The following is a 20,576-nucleotide window of genomic DNA, read 5'->3' on the forward strand; positions in this document are numbered from 1 at the left end:
ATGTCATAATCATTTCTGAGAGGCAAAGAAATTGCATGACAACAAGCAGAGCTAGTGGTGTCAAAATTAACACACATACTTTATGTGACTCAAAAGCCGAACGAGTTACTTTCCGACGTTGTTTTAGATGTGCAAGTGCCAGTCAAAACTCGCGGTGTCGGCACTCTGCCGACCATTTCGTTAGTTAACACCGGTCTTGCTGTGTGTGTTTCAAGCTCAAGAGCATCTCCAAGCAAAAAATGGTCAACAGCAACATTCAGACGGTTTCGTACTGCTCAATTGCTACATTAAAACGGTATGTTTCTTTTTCAGAACTGGAAAAACACAAGCGTGACAGCATTCGAACCTGTAATCTTCAGAGCCGAAGTCCGACGCCTTATCCATTAGGCCACACGGTCACTGACGACCAACATTTACATGTATACGACTCATCTCGAAACGCTCACACCCCTGAGGATTTGTGTTTTCGTTCTACACAGCCGCTGCCCCTTGCTCTTTCCCACCCATTCGTTACATTCAACCTCTGACGTGACCGACCAAATATAGACTGAGAAACAAGACCACACACTTTGTGCATTCGGAATCGAAGGCAGGGCGTCCCTCGCCGCATTTGCTACGATGGCCATTTGCTACTTCTGCAGAAGCGGCGGCGGCGGCGGAAGATCGCGAGAGGCTCTGAGATATGTGAGAAATACATCTATAAAATGTAATTCAGACTGCCTCGTCCCACCTTATGCTGTACCGCTTTGGCAAATGCTTTATCTGCGCCATTCGCCTTAATCACATCTGAGAGTAAATCTTAAAAAAACGCCTGTCGCTAATTGTTCGTCATCACAGGTACTGTTTGCTATACGACCACGACGCGCAACTGATTTCCAAAATTTATCTTTCTCCTGTGAGGATGGAACTTACAACCCCTGGTTTATTAGACCAGTGCTCTACCACTGAGCTAAAGAGGCGCGGCCTAGCGGTACTCTTGGGTACTTCGTCCTTACTGTCGTCTGCACCATCAGACTCTAGCTGACAACACTTCATATTACCGGCTAATATTTGCAGCTATGGCGACAAATTACTGCTTGGCTACACATCTGACACGTAACCGATGTGCTCTCCAAACCACAACACTTGCATTTCAGAACATGTCTTTCACACATGTCTACAAAATCACCTTCACCTTCAAATACAGTTTCCTTGCGACTGACAGAGACGTAGGCAAAGTTTAAAGTTGCTATTTCCATTAAATCTCGTTAATCAGAAAAACGGTAATTTACACCTGCAGCGGAACAAAATTCCATTCCGCCCAGCGTCTGGCTCGAACCCACGACCCTGGGATTAAGAGTCTGACGCTCTACCGACTGAGATAGCCGGCTACCTCGGTGAATACTTGCCGGGTAGCACGTCACACAGTACTCGTTTGGGTTGGGTGGTCCCATACAGAATCTCTCCATGCTGCCTAATGTTTTCCTAACGTCACACTCGTCACGTACTTCACTTTTATGTCATAATCATTTCTGAGAGGCAAAGAAATTGCATGACAACAAGCAGAGCTAGTGGCGTCAAAATTAACACACATACTTTATGTGACTCAAAAGCCGAACGAGTTACTTTCCGACGTTGTTTTAGATGTGCAAGTGCCAGTCAAATCTCGCGGTGTCGGCACTCTGCCGACCATTTCGTTAGTTAACACCGGTCTTGCTGTGTGTGTTTCAAGCTCAAGAGCATCTCCAAGCAAAAAATGGTCAACAGCAACATTCAGACGGTTTCGTACTGCTCAATTGCTACATTAAAACGGTATGTTTCTTTTTCAGAACTGGAAAAACACAAGCGTGACAGCATTCGAACCTGTAATCTTCAGAGCCGAAGTCCGACGCCTTATCCATTAGGCCACACGGTCACTGACGACCAACATTTACTAGTATACGACTCATCTCGAAACGCTCACACCCCTGAGGATTTGTGTTTTCGTTCTACACAGCCGCTGCCCCTTGCTCTTTCCCACCCATTCGTTACATTCAACCTCTGACGTGACCGACCAAATATAGACTGAGAAACAAGACCACACACTTTGTGCATTCGGAATCGAAGGCAGGGCGTCCCTCGCCGCATTTGCTACGATGGCCATTTGCTACTTCTGCAGAAGCGGCGGCGGCGGCGGCGACGACGACGACGACGACGACGACGACGACGACGACGACGACGACGACGATGATCGCGAGAGGCTCTGAGATATGTGAGAAATACATCTATAAAATGTAATTCAGACTGCCTCGTCCCACCTTATGCTGTACCGCTTTGGCAAATGCTTTATCTGCGCCATTCGCCTTAATCACATCTGAGAGTAAATCTTAAAAAAACGCCTGTCGCTAATTGTTCGTCATCACAGGTACTGTTTGCTATACGGCCACGACGCGCAACTGATTTCCGAAATTCATCTTTCTCCTGTGAGGATGGAACTTACAACCCCTGGTTTATTAGACCAGTGCTCTACCACTGAGCTAAAGAGGCGCGGCCTAGCGGTACTCTTGGGTACTTCGTCCTTACTGTCGTCTGCACCATCAGACTCTAGCAGACAACACTTCATATTACCGGCTAATATTTGCAGCTATGGCGACAAATTACTGCTTGGCTACACATCTGACACGTAACCGATGTGCTCTCCAAACCACAACACTTGCATTTCAGAACATGTCTTTCACACACGTCTACAAAATCACCTTCACCTTCAAATACAGTTTCCTTGCGACTGACAGAGACGTAGGCAAAGTTTAAAGTTGCTATTTCCATTAAATCTCGTTAATCAGAAAAACGGTAATTTACACCTGCAGCGGAACAAAATTCCGTTCCGCCCAGCGTCTGGCTCGAACCCACGACCCTGGGACTAAGAGTCTGACGCTCTACCGACTGAGATAGCCGGCTACCTCGGTGAATACTTGCCGGGTAGCACGTCACACAGTACTCGTTTGGGTTGGGTGGTCCCATACAGAATCTCTCCATGCTGCCTAATGTTTTCCTAACGTCACACTCGTCACGTACTTCACTTTTATGTCATAATCATTTCTGAGAGGCAAAGAAATTGCATGACAACAAGCAGAGCTAGTGGCGTCAAAATTAACACACATACTTTATGTGACTCAAAAGCCGAACGAGTTACTTTCCGACGTTGTTTTAGATGTGCAAGTGCCAGTCAAAACTCGCGGTGTCGGCACTCTGCCGACCATTTCGTTAGTTAACACCGGTCTTGCTGTGTGTGTTTCAAGCTCAAGAGCATCTCCAAGCAAAAAATGGTCAACAGCAACATTCAGACGGTTTCGTACTGCTCAATTGCTACATTAAAACGGTATGTTTCTTTTTCAGAACTGGAAAAACACAAGCGTGACAGCATTCGAACCTGTAATCTTCAGAGCCGAAGTCCGACGCCTTATCCATTAGGCCACACGGTCACTGACGACCAACATTTACATGTATACGACTCATCTCGAAACGCTCACACCCCTGAGGATTTGTGTTTTCGTTCTACACAGCCGCTGCCCCTTGCTCTTTCCCACCCATTCGTTACATTCAACCTCTGACGTGACCGACCAAATATAGACTGAGAAACAAGACCACACACTTTGTGCATTCGGAATCGAAGGCAGGGCGTCCCTCGCCGCATTTGCTACTTCTGCAGAAGCGGCGGCGGCGGCGACGACGACGACGACGACGACGACGACGACGAAGATCGCGAGAGGCTCTGAGATATGTGAGAAATACATCTATAAAATGTAATTTAGACTGTCTCGTCCCACCTTATGCTGTACCGCTTTGGCAAATGCTTTACCTGCGCCATTCGCCTTAATCACATCTGAGAGTAAATCTTAAAAAAACGCCTGTCGCTAATTGTTCGTCATCACAGGTACTGTTTGCTATACGGCCACGACGCGCAACTGATTTCCAAAATTCATCTTTCTCCTGTGAGGATGGAACTTACGACCCCTGGTTTATTAGACCAGTGCTCAACCACTGAGCTAAAGAGGCGCGGCCTAGCGGTACTCTTGGGTACTTCGTCCTTACGGTCGTCTGCATCATCAGACTTTAGCTGACAACAATTCATATTATCGGCTAATATTTGCAGCTATGGCGACAAATTACTGCTTGGCTACACATCTGACACGTAACCGATGTGCTCTCCAAACCACAACACTTGCATTTCAGAACATGTCTTTTACACATGTCTACAAAATCACCTTCACCTTCAAATACAGTTTCCTTGCGACTGACAGAGACGTAGGCAAAGTTTAAAGTTGCTATTTCCATTAAATCTCGTTAATCAGAAAAACGGTAATTTACACCTGCAGCGGAACAAAATTCCGTTTCACCCAGCGTCTGGCTCGAACCCACGACCCTGGGATTAAGTGTCTGACGCTCTACCGACTGAGATAGCCGGCTACCTCGGTGAATATTTGCCGGGTAGCACGTCACACAGTACTCGTTTGGGTTGGGTGGTCCCATACAGCATCTCTCCATGCTGCCTAATGTTTTCCTAACGTCACACTCGTCACGCACTTCACTTTTATGTCATAATCATTTCTGAGAGGCAAAGAAATTGCATGACAACAAGCAGAGCTAGTGGCGTCAAAATTAACACACATACTTTATGTGACTCAAAAGCCGAACGAGTTACTTTCCGACGTTGTTTTAGATGTGCAAGTGCCAGTCAAAACTCGCGGTGTCGGCACTCTGCCGACCATTTCGTTAGTTAACACCGGTCTTGCTGTGTGTGTTTCAAGCTCAAGAGCATCTCCAAGCAAAAAATGGTCAACAGCAACATTCAGACGGTTTCGTACTGCTCAATTGCTACATTAAAACGGTATGTTTCTTTTTCAGAACTGGAAAAACACAAGCGTGACAGCATTCGAACCTGTAATCTTCAGAGCCGAAGTCCGACGCCTTATCCATTAGGCCACACGGTCACTGACGACCAACATTTACATGTATACGACTCATCTCGAAACGCTCACACCCCTGAGGATTTGTGTTTTCGTTCTACACAGCCGCTGCCCCTTGCTCTTTCCCACCCATTCGTTACATTCAACCTCTGACGTGACCGACCAAATATAGACTGAGAAACAAGACCACACACTTTGTGCATTCGGAATCGAAGGCAGGGCGTCCCTCACCGCATTTGCTACGATGGCCATTTGCTACTTCTGCAGAAGCGGCGGCGGCGGCGGCGACGACGACGACGACGACGACGACGACGACGAAGATCGCGAGAGGCTCTGAGATATGTGAGAAATACATCTATAAAATGTAATTCAGACTGCCTCGTCCCACCTTATGCTGTACCGCTTTGGCAAATGCTTTATCTGCGCCATTCGCCTTAATCACATCTGAGAGTAAATCTTAAAAAAACGCCTGTCGCTAATTGTTCGTCATCACAGGTACTGTTTGCTATACGGCCACGACGCGCAACTGATTTCCAAAATTCATCTTTCTCCTGTGAGGATGGAACTTACAACCCCTGGTTTATTAGACCAGTGCTCTACCACTGAGCTAAAGAGGCGCGGCCTAGCGGTACTCTTGGGTACTTCGTCCTTACTGTCGTCTGCACCATCAGACTCTAGCTGACAACACTTCATATTACCGGCTAATATTTGCAGCTATGGCGACAAATTACTGCTTGGCTACACATCTGACACGTAACCGATGTGCTCTCCAAACCACAACACTTGCATTTCAGAACATGTCTTTCACACATGTCTACAAAATCACCTTCACCTTCAAATACAGTTTCCTTGCGACTGACAGAGACGTAGGCAAAGTTTAAAGTTGCTATTTCCATTAAATCTCGTTAATCAGAAAAACGGTAATTTACACCTGCAGCGGAACAAAATTCCGTTCCGCCCAGCGTCTGGCTCGAACCCACGACCCTGGGATTAAGAGTCTGACGCTCTACCGACTGAGATAGCCGGCTACCTCGGTGAATACTTGCCGGGTAGCACGTCACACAGTACTCGTTTGGGTTGGGTGGTCCCATACAGAATCTCTCCATGCTGCCTAATGTTTTCCTAACGTCACACTCGTCACGTACTTCACTTTTATGTCATAATCATTTCTGAGAGGCAAAGAAATTGCATGACAACAAGCAGAGCTAGTGGCGTCAAAATTAACACACATACTTTATGTGACTCAAAAGCCGAACGAGTTACTTTCCGACGTTGTTTTAGATGTGCAAGTGCCAGTCAAAACTCGCGGTGTCGGCACTCTGCCGACCATTTCGTTAGTTAACACCGGTCTTGCTGTGTGTGTTTCAAGCTCAAGAGCATCTCCAAGCAAAAAATGGTCAACAGCAACATTCAGACGGTTTCGTACTGCTCAATTGCTACATTAAAACGGTATGTTTCTTTTTCAGAACTGGAAAAACACAAGCGTGACAGCATTCGAACCTGTAATCTTCAGAGCCGAAGTCCGACGCCTTATCCATTAGGCCACACGGTCACTGACGACCAACATTTACATGTATACGACTCATCTCGAAACGCTCACACCCCTGAGGATTTGTGTTTTCGTTCTACACAGCCGCTGCCCCTTGCTCTTTCCCACCCATTCGTTACATTCAACCTCTGACGTGACCGACCAAATATAGACTGAGAAACAAGACCACACACTTTGTGCATTCGGAATCGAAGGCAGGGCGTCCCTCGCCGCATTTGCTACGATGGCCATTTGCTACTTCTGCAGAAGCGGCGGCGGCGACGACGACGACGACGACGACGACGACGACGAAGATCGCGAGAGGCTCTGAGATATGTGAGAAATACATCTATAAAATGTAATTCAGACTGCCTCGTCCCACCTTATGCTGTACCGCTTTGGCAAATGCTTTATCTGCGCCATTCGCCTTAATCACATCTGAGAGTAAATCTTAAAAAAACGCCTGTCGCTAATTGTTCGTCATCACAGGTACTGTTTGCTATACGGCCACGACGCGCAACTGATTTCCAAAATTCATCTTTCTCCTGTGAGGATGGAACTTACAACCCCTGGTTTATTAGACCAGTGCTCTACCACTGAGCTAAAGAAGCGCGGCCTAGCGGTACTCTTGGGTACTTCTTCCTTACGGTCGTCTGCACCATCAGACTCTAGCTGACAACACTTCATATTACCGGCTAATATTTGCAGCTATGGCGACAAATTACTGCTTGGCTACACATCTGACACGTAACCGATGTGCTCTCCAAACCACAACACTTGCATTTCAGAACATGTCTTTCACACATGTCTACAAAATCACCTTCACCTTCAAATACAGTTTCCTTGCGACTGACAGAGACGTAGGCAAAGTTTAAAGTTGCTATTTCCATTAAATCTCGTTAATCAGAAAAACGGTAATTTACACCTGCAGCGGAACAAAATTCCGTTCCGCCCAGCGTCTGGCTCGAACCCACGACCCTGGGATTAAGAGTCTGACGCTCTACCGACTGAGATAGCCGGCTACCTCGGTGAATACTTGCCGGGTAGCACGTCACACAGTACTCGTTTGGGTTGGGTGGTCCCACACAGAATCTCTCCATGCTGCCTAATGTTTTCCTAACGTCACACTCGTCACGTACTTCACTTTTATGTCATAATCATTTCTGAGAGGCAAAGAAATTGCATGACAACAAGCAGAGCTAGTGGCGTCAAAATTAACACACATACTTTATGTGACTCAAAAGCCGAACGAGTTACTTTCCGACGTTGTTTTAGATGTGCAAGTGCCAGTCAAAACTCGCGGTGTCGGCACTCTGCCGACCATTTCGTTAGTTAACACCGGTCTTGCTGTGTGTGTTTCAAGCTCAAGAGCATCTCCAAGCAAAAAATGGTCAACAGCAACATTCAGACGGTTTCGTACTGCTCAATTGCTACATTAAAACGGTATGTTTCTTTTTCAGAACTGGAAAAACACAAGCGTGACAGCATTCGAACCTGTAATCTTCAGAGCCGAAGTCCGACGCCTTATCCATTAGGCCACACGGTCACTGACGACCAACATTTACATGTATACGACTCATCTCGAAACGCTCACACCCCTGAGGATTTGTGTTTTCGTTCTACACAGCCGCTGCCCCTTGCTCTTTCCCACCCATTCGTTACATTCAACCTCTGACGTGACCGACCAAATATAGACTGAGAAACAAGACCACACACTTTGTGCATTCGGAATCGAAGACAGGGCGTCCCTCGCCGCATTTGCTACGATGGCCATTTGCTACTTCTGCAGAAGCGGCGGCGGCGACGACAACGACGACGACGACGACGACGACGACGACGAAGATCGCGAGAGGCTCTGAGATATGTGAGAAATACATCTATAAAATGTAATTCAGACTGCCTCGTCCCACCTTATGCTGTACCGCTTTGGCAAATGCTTTATCTGCGCCATTCGCCTTAATCACATCTGAGAGTAAATCTTAAAAAAACGCCTGTCGCTAATTGTTCGTCATCACAGGTACTGTTTGCTATACGGCCACCACGCGCAACTGATTTCCAAAATTCATCTTTCTCCTGTGAGGATGGAACTTACAACCCCTGGTTTATTAGACCAGTGCTCTACCACTGAGCTAAAGAGGCGCGGCCTAGCTGTACTCTTGGGTACTTCGTCCTTACGGTCGTCTGCACCATCAGACTCTAGCTGACAACACTTCATATTACCGGCTAATATTTGCAGCTATGGCGACAAATTACTGCTTGGCTACACATCTGACACGTAACCGATGTGCTCTCCAAACCACAACACTTGCATTTCAGAACATGTCTTTCACACATGTCTACAAAATCACCTTCACCTTCAAATACAGTTTCCTTGCGACTGACAGAGACGTAGGCAAAGTTTAAAGTTGCTATTTCCATTAAATCTCGTTAATCAGAAAAACGGTAATTTACACCTGCAGCGGAACAAAATTCCGTTCCGCCCAGCGTCTGGCTCGAACCCACGACCCTGGGATCAAGTGTCTGACGCTCTACCGACTGAGATAGCCGGCTACCTCGGTGAATATTTGCCGGGTAGCACGTCACACAGTACTCGTTTGGGTTGGGTGGTCCCATACAGCATCTCTCCATGCTGCCTAATGTTTTCCTAACGTCACACTCGTCACGCACTTCACTTTTATGTCATAATCATTTCTGAGAGGCAAAGAAATTGCATGACAACAAGCAGAGCTAGTGGCGTCAAAATTAACACACATACTTTATGTGACTCAAAAGCCGAACGAGTTACTTTCCGACGTTGTTTTAGATGTGCAAGTGCCAGTCAAAACTCGCGGTGTCGGCACTCTGCCGACCATTTCGTTAGTTAACACCGGTCTTGCTGTGTGTGTTTCAAGCTCAAGAGCATCTCCAAGCAAAAAATGGTCAACAGCAACATTCAGACGGTTTCGTACTGCTCAATTGCTACATTAAAACGGTATGTTTCTTTTTCAGAACTGGAAAAACACAAGCGTGACAGCATTCGAACCTGTAATCTTCAGAGCCGAAGTCCGACGCCTTATCCATTAGGCCACACGGTCACTGACGACCAACATTTACATGTATACGACTCATCTCGAAACGCTCACACCCCTGAGGATTTGTGTTTTCGTTCTACACAGCCGCTGCCCCTTGCTCTTTCCCACCCATTCGTTACATTCAACCTCTGACGTGACCGACCAAATATAGACTGAGAAACAAGACCACACACTTTGTGCATTCGGAATCGAAGACAGGGCGTCCCTCGCCGCATTTGCTACGATGGCCATTTGCTACTTCTGCAGAAGCGGCGGCGGCGACGACAACGACGACGACGACGACGACGACGACGACGACGAAGATCGCGAGAGGCTCTGAGATATGTGAGAAATACATCTATAAAATGTAATTCAGACTGCCTCGTCCCACCTTATGCTGTACCGCTTTGGCAAATGCTTTATCTGCGCCATTCGCCTTAATCACATCTGAGAGTAAATCTTAAAAAAACGCCTGTCGCTAATTGTTCGTCATCACAGGTACTGTTTGCTATACGGCCACCACGCGCAACTGATTTCCAAAATTCATCTTTCTCCTGTGAGGATGGAACTTACAACCCCTGGTTTATTAGACCAGTGCTCTACCACTGAGCTAAAGAGGCGCGGCCTAGCTGTACTCTTGGGTACTTCGTCCTTACGGTCGTCTGCACCATCAGACTCTAGCTGACAACACTTCATATTACCGGCTAATATTTGCAGCTATGGCGACAAATTACTGCTTGGCTACACATCTGACACGTAACCGATGTGCTCTCCAAACCACAACACTTGCATTTCAGAACATGTCTTTCACACATGTCTACAAAATCACCTTCACCTTCAAATACAGTTTCCTTGCGACTGACAGAGACGTAGGCAAAGTTTAAAGTTGCTATTTCCATTAAATCTCGTTAATCAGAAAAACGGTAATTTACACCTGCAGCGGAACAAAATTCCGTTCCGCCCAGCGTCTGGCTCGAACCCACGACCCTGGGATCAAGTGTCTGACGCTCTACCGACTGAGATAGCCGGCTACCTCGGTGAATATTTGCCGGGTAGCACGTCACACAGTACTCGTTTGGGTTGGGTGGTCCCATACAGCATCTCTCCATGCTGCCTAATGTTTTCCTAACGTCACACTCGTCACGCACTTCACTTTTATGTCATAATCATTTCTGAGAGGCAAAGAAATTGCATGACAACAAGCAGAGCTAGTGGCGTCAAAATTAACACACATACTTTATGTGACTCAAAAGCCGAACGAGTTACTTTCCGACGTTGTTTTAGATGTGCAAGTGCCAGTCAAAACTCGCGGTGTCGGCACTCTGCCGACCATTTCGTTAGTTAACACCGGTCTTGCTGTGTGTGTTTCAAGCTCAAGAGCATCTCCAAGCAAAAAATGGTCAACAGCAACATTCAGACGGTTTCGTACTGCTCAATTGCTACATTAAAACGGTATGTTTCTTTTTCAGAACTGGAAAAACACAAGCGTGACAGCATTCGAACCTGTAATCTTCAGAGCCGAAGTCCGACGCCTTATCCATTAGGCCACACGGTCACTGACGACCAACATTTACATGTATACGACTCATCTCGAAACGCTCACACCCCTGAGGATTTGTGTTTTCGTTCTACACAGCCGCTGCCCCTTGCTCTTTCCCACCCATTCGTTACATTCAACCTCTGACGTGACCGACCAAATATAGACTGAGAAACAAGACCACACACTTTGTGCATTCGGAATCGAAGGCAGGGCGTCCCTCGCCGCATTTGCTACGATGGCCATTTGCTACTTCTGCAGAAGCGGCGACGACGACGACGAAGACGACGACGACGACGACGACGACGAAGACGAAGATCGCGAGAGGCTCTGAGATATGTGAGAAATACATCTATAAAATGTAATTCAGACTGCCTCGTCCCACCTTATGCTGTACCGCTTTGGCAAATGCTTTATCTGCGCCATTCGCCTTAATCACATCTGAGAGTAAATCTTAAAAAAACGCCTGTCGCTAATTGTTCGTCATCACAGGTACTGTTTGCTATACGGCCACGACGCGCAACTGATTTCCAAAATTCATCTTTCTCCTGTGAGGATGGAACTTACAACCCCTGGTTTATTAGACCAGTGCTCTACCACTGAGCTAAAGAGGCGCGGCCTAGCGGTACTCTTGGGTACTTCGTCCTTACTGTCGTCTGCACCATCAGACTCTAGCTGACAACACTTCATATTACCGGCTAATATTTGCAGCTATGGCGACAAATTACTGCTTGGCTACACATCTGACACGTAACCGATGTGCTCTCCAAACCACAACACTTGCATTTCAGAACATGTCTTTCACACATGTCTACAAAATCACCTTCACCTTCAAATACAGTTTCCTTGCGACTGACAGAGACGTAGGCAAAGTTTAAAGTTGCTATTTCCATTAAATCTCGTTAATCAGAAAAACGGTAATTTACACCTGCAGCGGAACAAAATTCCGTTCCGCCCAGCGTCTGGCTCGAACCCACGACCCTGGGATTAAGAGTCGGACGCTCTACCGACTGAGATAGCCGGCTACCTCGGTGAATACTTGCCGGGTAGCACGTCACACAGTACTCGTTTGGGTTGGGTGGTCCCATACAGAATCTCTCCATGCTGCCTAATGTTTTCCTAACGTCACACTCGTCACGTACTTCACTTTTATGTCATAATCATTTCTGAGAGGCAAAGAAATTGCATGACAACAAGCAGAGCTAGTGGCGTCAAAATTAACACACATACTTTATGTGACTCAAAAGCCGAACGAGTTACTTTCCGACGTTGTTTTAGATGTGCAAGTGCCAGTCAAAACTCGCGGTGTCGGCACTCTGCCGACCATTTCGTTAGTTAACACCGGTCTTGCTGTGTGTGTTTCAAGCTCAAGAGCATCTCCAAGCAAAAAATGGTCAACAGCAACATTCAGACGGTTTCGTACTGCTCAATTGCTACATTAAAACGGTATGTTTCTTTTTCAGAACTGGAAAAACACAAGCGTGACAGCATTCGAACCTGTAATCTTCAGAGCCGAAGTCCGACGCCTTATCCATTAGGCCACACGGTCACTGACGACCAACATTTACATGTATACGACTCATCTCGAAACGCTCACACCCCTGAGGATTTGTGTTTTCGTTCTACACAGCCGCTGCCCCTTGCTCTTTCCCACCCATTCGTTACATTCAACCTCTGACGTGACCGACCAAATATAGACTGAGAAACAAGACCACACACTTTGTGCATTCGGAATCGAAGGCAGGGCGTCCCTCGCCGCATTTGCTACGATGGCCATTTGCTACTTCTGCAGAAGCGGCGGCGGCGACGACGACGACGACGACGACGACGACGACGACGACGACGAAGATCGCGAGAGGCTCTGAGATATGTGAGAAATACATCTATAAAATGTAATTCAGACTGCCTCGTCCCACCTTATGCTGTACCGCTTTGGCAAATGCTTTATCTGCGCCATTCGCCTTAATCACATCTGAGAGTAAATCTTAAAAAAACGCCTGTCGCTAATTGTTCGTCATCACAGGTACTGTTTGCTATACGGCCACGACGCGCAACTGATTTCCAAAATTCATCTTTCTCCTGTGAGGATGGAACTTACAACCCCTGGTTTATTAGACCAGTGCTCTACCACTGAGCTAAAGAGGCGCGTCCTAGCTGTACCCTTGGGTACTTCGTCCTTACGGTCGTCTGCACCATCAGACTCTAGCTGACAACACTTCATATTACCGGCTAATATTTGCAGCTATGGCGACAAATTACTGCTTGGCTACACATCTGACACGTAACCGATGTGCTCTCCAAACCACAACACTTGCATTTCAGAACATGTCTTTCACACATGTCTACAAAATCACCTTCACCTTCAAATACAGTTTCCTTGCGACTGACAGAGACGTAGGCAAAGTTTAAAGTTGCTATTTCCATTAAATCTCGTTAATCAGAAAAACGGTAATTTACACCTGCAGCGGAACAAAATTCCGTTCCGCCCAGCGTCTGGCTCGAACCCACGACCCTGGGATTAAGTGTCTGACGCTCTACCGACTGAGATAGCCGGCTACCTCGGTGAATATTTGCCGGGTAGCACGTCACACAGTACTCGTTTGGGTTGGGTGGTCCCATACAGCATCTCTCCATGCTGCCTAATGTTTTCCTAACGTCACACTCGTCACGCACTTCACTTTTATGTCATAATCATTTCTGAGAGGCAAAGAAATTGCATGACAACAAGCAGAGCTAGTGGCGTCAAAATTAACACACATACTTTATGTGACTCAAAAGCCGAACGAGTTACTTTCCGACGTTGTTTTAGATGTGCAAGTGCCAGTCAAAACTCGCGGTGTCGGCACTCTGCCGACCATTTCGTTAGTTAACACCGGTCTTGCTGTGTGTGTTTCAAGCTCAAGAGCATCTCCAAGCAAAAAATGGTCAACAGCAACATTCAGACGGTTTCGTACTGCTCAATTGCTACATTAAAACGGTATGTTTCTTTTTCAGAACTGGAAAAACACAAGCGTGACAGCATTCGAACCTGTAATCTTCAGAGCCGAAGTCCGACGCCTTATCCATTAGGCCACACGGTCACTGACGACCAACATTTACATGTATACGACTCATCTCGAAACGCTCACACCCCTGAGGATTTGTGTTTTCGTTCTACACAGCCGCTGCCCCTTGCTCTTTCCCACCCATTCGTTACATTCAACCTCTGACGTGACCGACCAAATATAGACTGAGAAACAAGACCACACACTTTGTGCATTCGGAATCGAAGGCAGGGCGTCCCTCGCCGCATTTGCTACGATGGCCATTTGCTACTTCTGCAGAAGCGTCGGCGGCGACGACGACGACGACGACGACGACGACGACGAAGATCGCGAGAGGCTCTGAGATATGTGAGAAATACATCTATAAAATGTAATTCAGACTGCCTCGTCCCACCTTATGCTGTACCGCTTTGGCAAATGCTTTATCTGCGCCATTCGCCTTAATCACATCTGAGAGTAAATCTTAAAAAAACGCCTGTCGCTAATTGTTCGTCATCACAGGTACTGTTTGCTATACGGCCACGACGCGCAACTGATTTCCAAAATTCATCTTTCTCCTGTGAGGATGGAACTTACAACCCCTGGTTTATTAGACCAGTGCTCTACCACTGAGCTAAAGAGGCGCGGCCTAGCTGTACTCTTGGGTACTTCGTCCTTACGGTCGTCTGCACCATCAGACTCTAGCTGACAACACTTCATATTACCGGCTAATATTTGCAGCTATGGCGACAAATTACTGCTTGGCTACACATCTGACACGTAACCGATGTGCTCTCCAAACCACAACACTTGCATTTCAGAACATGTCTTTCACACATGTCTACAAAATCACCTTCACCTTCAAATACAGTTTCCTTGCGACTGACAGAGACGTAGGCAAAGTTTAAAGTTGCTATTTCCATTAAATCTCGTTAATCAGAAAAACGGTAATTTACACCTGCAGCGGAACAAAATTCCGTTCCGCCCAGCGTCTGGCTCGAACCCACGACCCTGGGATTAAGTGTCTGACGCTCTACCGACTGAGATAGCCGGCTACCTCGGTGAATATTTGCCGGGTAGCACGTCACACAGTACTCGTTTGGGTTGGGTGGTCCCATACAGCATCTCTCCATGCTGCCTAATGTTTTCCTAACGTCACACTCGTCACGCACTTCACTTTTATGTCATAATCATTTCTGAGAGGCAAAGAAATTGCATGACAACAAGCAGAGCTAGTGGCGTCAAAATTAACACACATACTTTATGTGACTCAAAAGCCGAACGAGTTACTTTCCGACGTTGTTTTAGATGTGCAAGTGCCAGTCAAAACTCGCGGTGTTGGCACTCTGCCGACCATTTCGTTAGTTAACACCGGTCTTGCTGTGTGTGTTTCAAGCTCAAGAGCATCTCCAAGCAAAAAATGGTCAACAGCAACATTCAGACGGTTTCGTACTGCTCAATTGCTACATTAAAACGGTATGTTTCATTTTCAGAACTGGAAAAACACAAGCGTGACAGCATTCGAACCTGTAATCTTCAGAGCCGAAGTCCGACGCCTTATCCATTAGGCCAAACGGTCACTGACGACCAACATTTACATGTATACGACTCATCTCGAAACGCTCACACCCCTGAGGATTTGTGTTTTCGTTCTACACAGCCGCTGCCCCTTGCTCTTTCCCACCCATTCGTTACATTCAACCTCTGACGTGACCGACCAAATATAGACTGAGAAACAAGACCACACACTTTGTGCATTCGGAATCGAAGGCAGGGCGTCCCTCGCCGCATTTGCTACGATGGCCATTTGCTACTTCTGCAGAAGCGGCGGCGGCGACGACGACGACGAAGACGACGACGACGACGACGACGAAGATCGCGAGAGGCTCTGAGATATGTGAGAAATACATCTATAAAATGTAATTCAGACTGCCTCGTCCCACCTTATGCTGTACCGCTTTGGCAAATGCTTTATCTGCGCCATTCGCCTTAATCACATCTGAGAGTAAATCTTAAAAAAACGCCTGTCGCTAATTGTTCGTCATCACAGGTACTGTTTGCTATACGGCCACGACGCGCAACTGATTTCCAAAATTCATCTTTCTCCTGTGAGGATGGAACTTACAACCCCTGGTTTATTAGACCAGTGCTCTACCACTGAGCTAAAGAGGCGCGGCCTAGCGGTACTCTTGGGTACTTCGTCCTTACGGTCGTCTGCACCATCAGACTCTAGCTGACAACACTTCATATTACCGGCTAATATTTGCAGCTATGGCGACAAATTACTGCTTGGCTACACATCTGACACGTAACCGATGTGCTCTCCAAACCACAACACTTGCATTTCAGAACATGTCTTTCACACATGTCTACAAAATCACCTTCACCTTCAAATACAGTTTCCTTGCGACTGACAGAGACGTAGGCAAAGTTTAAAGTTGCTATTTCCATTAAATCTCGTTAATCAGAAAAACGGTAATTTACACCTGCAGCGGAACAAAATTCCGTTCCGCCCAGCGTCTGGCTCGAACCCACGACCCTGGGATTAAGAGTCTGACGCTCTACCGACTGAGGTGGCCGGCTACCTCGGTGAATAGTTGCCGGGTAGCACGTCACACAGTACTCGTTTGGGTTGGGTGGTCCCATACAGAATCTCTCCATGCTGCCTAATGTTTTCCTGACGTCATACTCGTCACGTACTTCACTTTTATGTCATAATCATTTCTGAGAGGCAAAGAAATTGCATGACAACAAGCAGAGCTAGTGGCGTCAAAATTAACACACATACTTTATGTGACTCAAAAGCCGAACGAGTTACTTCCCGACGTTGTTTTAGATGTGCAAGTGCCAGTCAAAACTCGCGGTGTCGGCACTCTGCCGACCATTTCGTTAGTTAACACCGGTCTTGCTGTGTGTGTTTCAAGCTCAAGAGCATCTCCAAGCAAAAAATGGTCAACAGCAACATTCAGACGGTTTCGTACTGCTCAATTGCTACATTAAAACGGTATGTTTCTTTTTCAGAACTGGAAAAACACAAGCGTGACAGCATTCGAACCTGTAATCTTCAGAGCCGAAGTCCGACGCCTTATCCATTAGACCACACGGTCACTGACGACCAACATTTACATGTATACGACTCATCTCGAAACGCTCACACCCCTGAGGATTTGTGTTTTCGTTCTACACAGCCGCTGCCCCTTGCTCTTTCCCACCCATTCGTTACATTCAACCTCTGACGTGACCGACCAAATATAGACTGAGAAACAAGACCACACACTTTGTGCATTCGGAATCGAAGGCAGGGCGTCCCTCGCCGCATTTGCTACGATGGCCATTTGCTACTTCTGCAGAAGCGGCGGCGACGACGACGACGACGACGACGACGACGACGACGACGAAGATCGCGAGAGGCTCTGAGATATGTGAGAAATACATCTATAAAATGTAATTCAGACTGCCTCGTCCCACCTTATGCTGTACCGCTTTGGCAAATGCTTTATCTGCGCCATTCGCCTTAATCACATCTGAGAGTAAATCTTAAAAAAACGCCTGTCGCTAATTGTTCGTCATCACAGGTACTGTTTGCTATACGGCCACGACGCGCAACTGATTTCCAAAATTCATCTTTCTCCTGTGAGGATGGAACTTACAACCCCTGGTTTATTAGACCAGTGCTCTACCACTGAGCTAAAGAGGCGCGGCCTAGCGGTACTCTTGGGTACTTCGTCCTTACGGTCGTCTGCACCATCAGACTCTAGCTGACAACACTTCATATTACCGGCTAATATTTGCAGCTATGGCGACAAATTACTGCTTGGCTACACATCTGACACGTAACCGATGTGATCTCCAAACCACAACACTTGCATTTCAGAACATGTCTTTCACACATGTCTACAAAATCACCTTCACCTTCAAATACAGTTTCCTTGCGACTGACAGAGACGTAGGCAAAGTTTAAAGTTGCTATTTCCATTAAATCTCGTTAACCAGAAAAACGGTAATTTACACCTGCAGCGGAACAAAATTCCGTTCCGCCCAGCGTCTGGCTCGAACCCACGACCCTGGGATTAAGAGTCTGACGCTCTACCGACTGAGATAGCCGGCTACCTCGGTGAATACTTGCCGGGTAGCACGTCACACAGTACTCGTTTGGGTTGGGTGGTCCCATACAGAATCTCTCCATGCTGCCTAATGTTTTCCTGACGTCATACTCGTCACGTACTTCACTTTTATGTCATAATCATTTCTGAGAGGCAAAGAAATTGCATGACAACAAGCAGAGCTAGTGGCGTCAAAATTAACACACATACTTTATGTGACTCAAAAGCCGAACGAGTTACTTTCCGACGTTGTTTTAGATGTGCAAGTGCCAGTCAAAACTCGCGGTGTCGGCACTCTGCCGACCATTTCGTTAGTTAACACCGGTCTTGCTGTGTGTGTTTCAAGCTCAAGAGCATCTCCAAGCAAAAAATGGTCAACAGCAACATTCAGACGGTTTCGTACTGCTCAATTGCTACATTAAAACGGTATGTTTCTTTTTCAGAACTGGAAAAACACAAGCGTGACAGCATTCGAACCTGTAATCTTAAGAGCCGAAGTCCGACGCCTTATCCATTAGGCCACACTGTCACTGACGACCAACATTTACATGTATACGACTCATCTCGAAACGCTCACACCCCTGAGGATTTGTGTTTTCGTTCTACACAGCCGCTGCCCCTTGCTCTTTCCCACCCATTCGTTACATTCAACCTCTGACGTGACCGACCAAATATAGACTGAGAAACAAGACCACACACTTTGTGCATTCGGAATCGAAGGCAGGGCGTCCCTCGCCGCATTTGCTACGATGGCCATTTGCTACTTCTGCAGAAGCGGCGGCGACGACGACGACGACGACGACGACGACGACGACGACGACGACGACGAAGATCGCGAGAGGCTCTGAGATATGTGAGAAATACATCTATAAAATGTAATTCAGACTGCCTCGTCCCACCTTATGCTGTACCGCTTTGGCAAATGCTTTATCTGCGCCATTCGCCTTAATCACATCTGAGAGTAAATCTTAAAAAAACGCCTGTCGCTAACTGTTCGTCATCACAGGTACTAACTGATTTCCAAAGTTCATCTTTCTCCTGTGAGGATGGAACTTACAACCCCTGGTTTATTAGACCAGTGCTCTACCACTGAGCTAAAGAGGCGCGGCCTAGCGGTACTCTTGGGTACTTCGTCCTTACGGTCGTCTGCACCATCAGACTCTAGCTGACAACACTTCATATTACCGGCTAATATTTGCAGCTATGGCGACAAATTACTGCTTGGCTACACATCTGACACGTAACCGATGTGCTCTCCAAACCACAACACTTGCATTTCAGAACATGTCTTTCACACATGTCTACAAAATCACCTTCACCTTCAAATACAGTTTCCTTGCGACTGACAGAGACGTAGGCAAAGTTTAAAGTTGCTATTTCCATTAAATCTCGTTAATCAGAAAAACGGTAATTTACACCTGCAGCGGAACAAAATTCCGTTCCGCCCAGCGTCTGGCTCGAACCCACGACCGTGGGACTAAGAGTCTGACGCTCTACCGACTGAGATAGCCGGCTACCTCGGGGAATACTTGCCGGGTAGCACGTCACACAGTACTCGTTTGGGTTGGGTGGTCCCATACAGAATCTCTCCATGCTGCCTAATGTTTTCCTAACGTCACACTCGTCACGTACTTCACTTTTATGTCATAATCATTTCTGAGAGGCAAAGAAATTGCATGACAACAAGCAGAGCTAGTGGCGTCAAAATTAACACACATACTTTATGTGACTCAAAAGCCGAACGAGTTACTTTCCGACGTTGTTTTAGATGTGCAAGTGCCAGTCAAAACTCGCGGTGTCGGCACTCTGCCGACCATTTCGTTAGTTAACACCGGTCTTGCTGTGTGTGTTTCAAGCTCAAGAGCATCTCCAAGCAAAAAATGGTCAACAGCAACATTCAGACGGTTTCGTACTGCTCAATTGCTACATTAAAACGGTATGTTTCTTTTTCAGAACTGGAAAAACACAAGCGTGACAGCATTCGAACCTGTAATCTTCAGAGCCGAAGTCCGACGCCTTATCCATTAGACCACACGGTCACTGACGACCAACATTTACATGTATACGACTCATCTCGAAACGCTCACACCCCTGAGGATTTGTGTTTTCGTTCTACACAGCCGCTGCCCCTTGCTCTTTCCCACCCATTCGTTACATTCAACCTCTGACGTGACCGACCAAATATAGACTGAGAAACAAGACCACACACTTTGTGCATTCGGAATCGAAGGCAGGGCGTCCCTCGCCGCATTTGCTACGATGGCCATTTGCTACTTCTGCAGAAGCGGCGGCGACGACGACGACGACGACGACGACGACGACGAAGATCGCGAGAGGCTCTGAGATATGTGAGAAATACATCTATAAAATGTAATTCAGACTGCCTCGTCCCACCTTATGCTGTACCGCT

This window comes from Schistocerca gregaria, chromosome 3 (assembly GCF_023897955.1).
Source record: "Schistocerca gregaria isolate iqSchGreg1 chromosome 3, iqSchGreg1.2, whole genome shotgun sequence".
Classification (NCBI taxonomy): domain Eukaryota; kingdom Metazoa; phylum Arthropoda; class Insecta; order Orthoptera; family Acrididae; genus Schistocerca; species Schistocerca gregaria.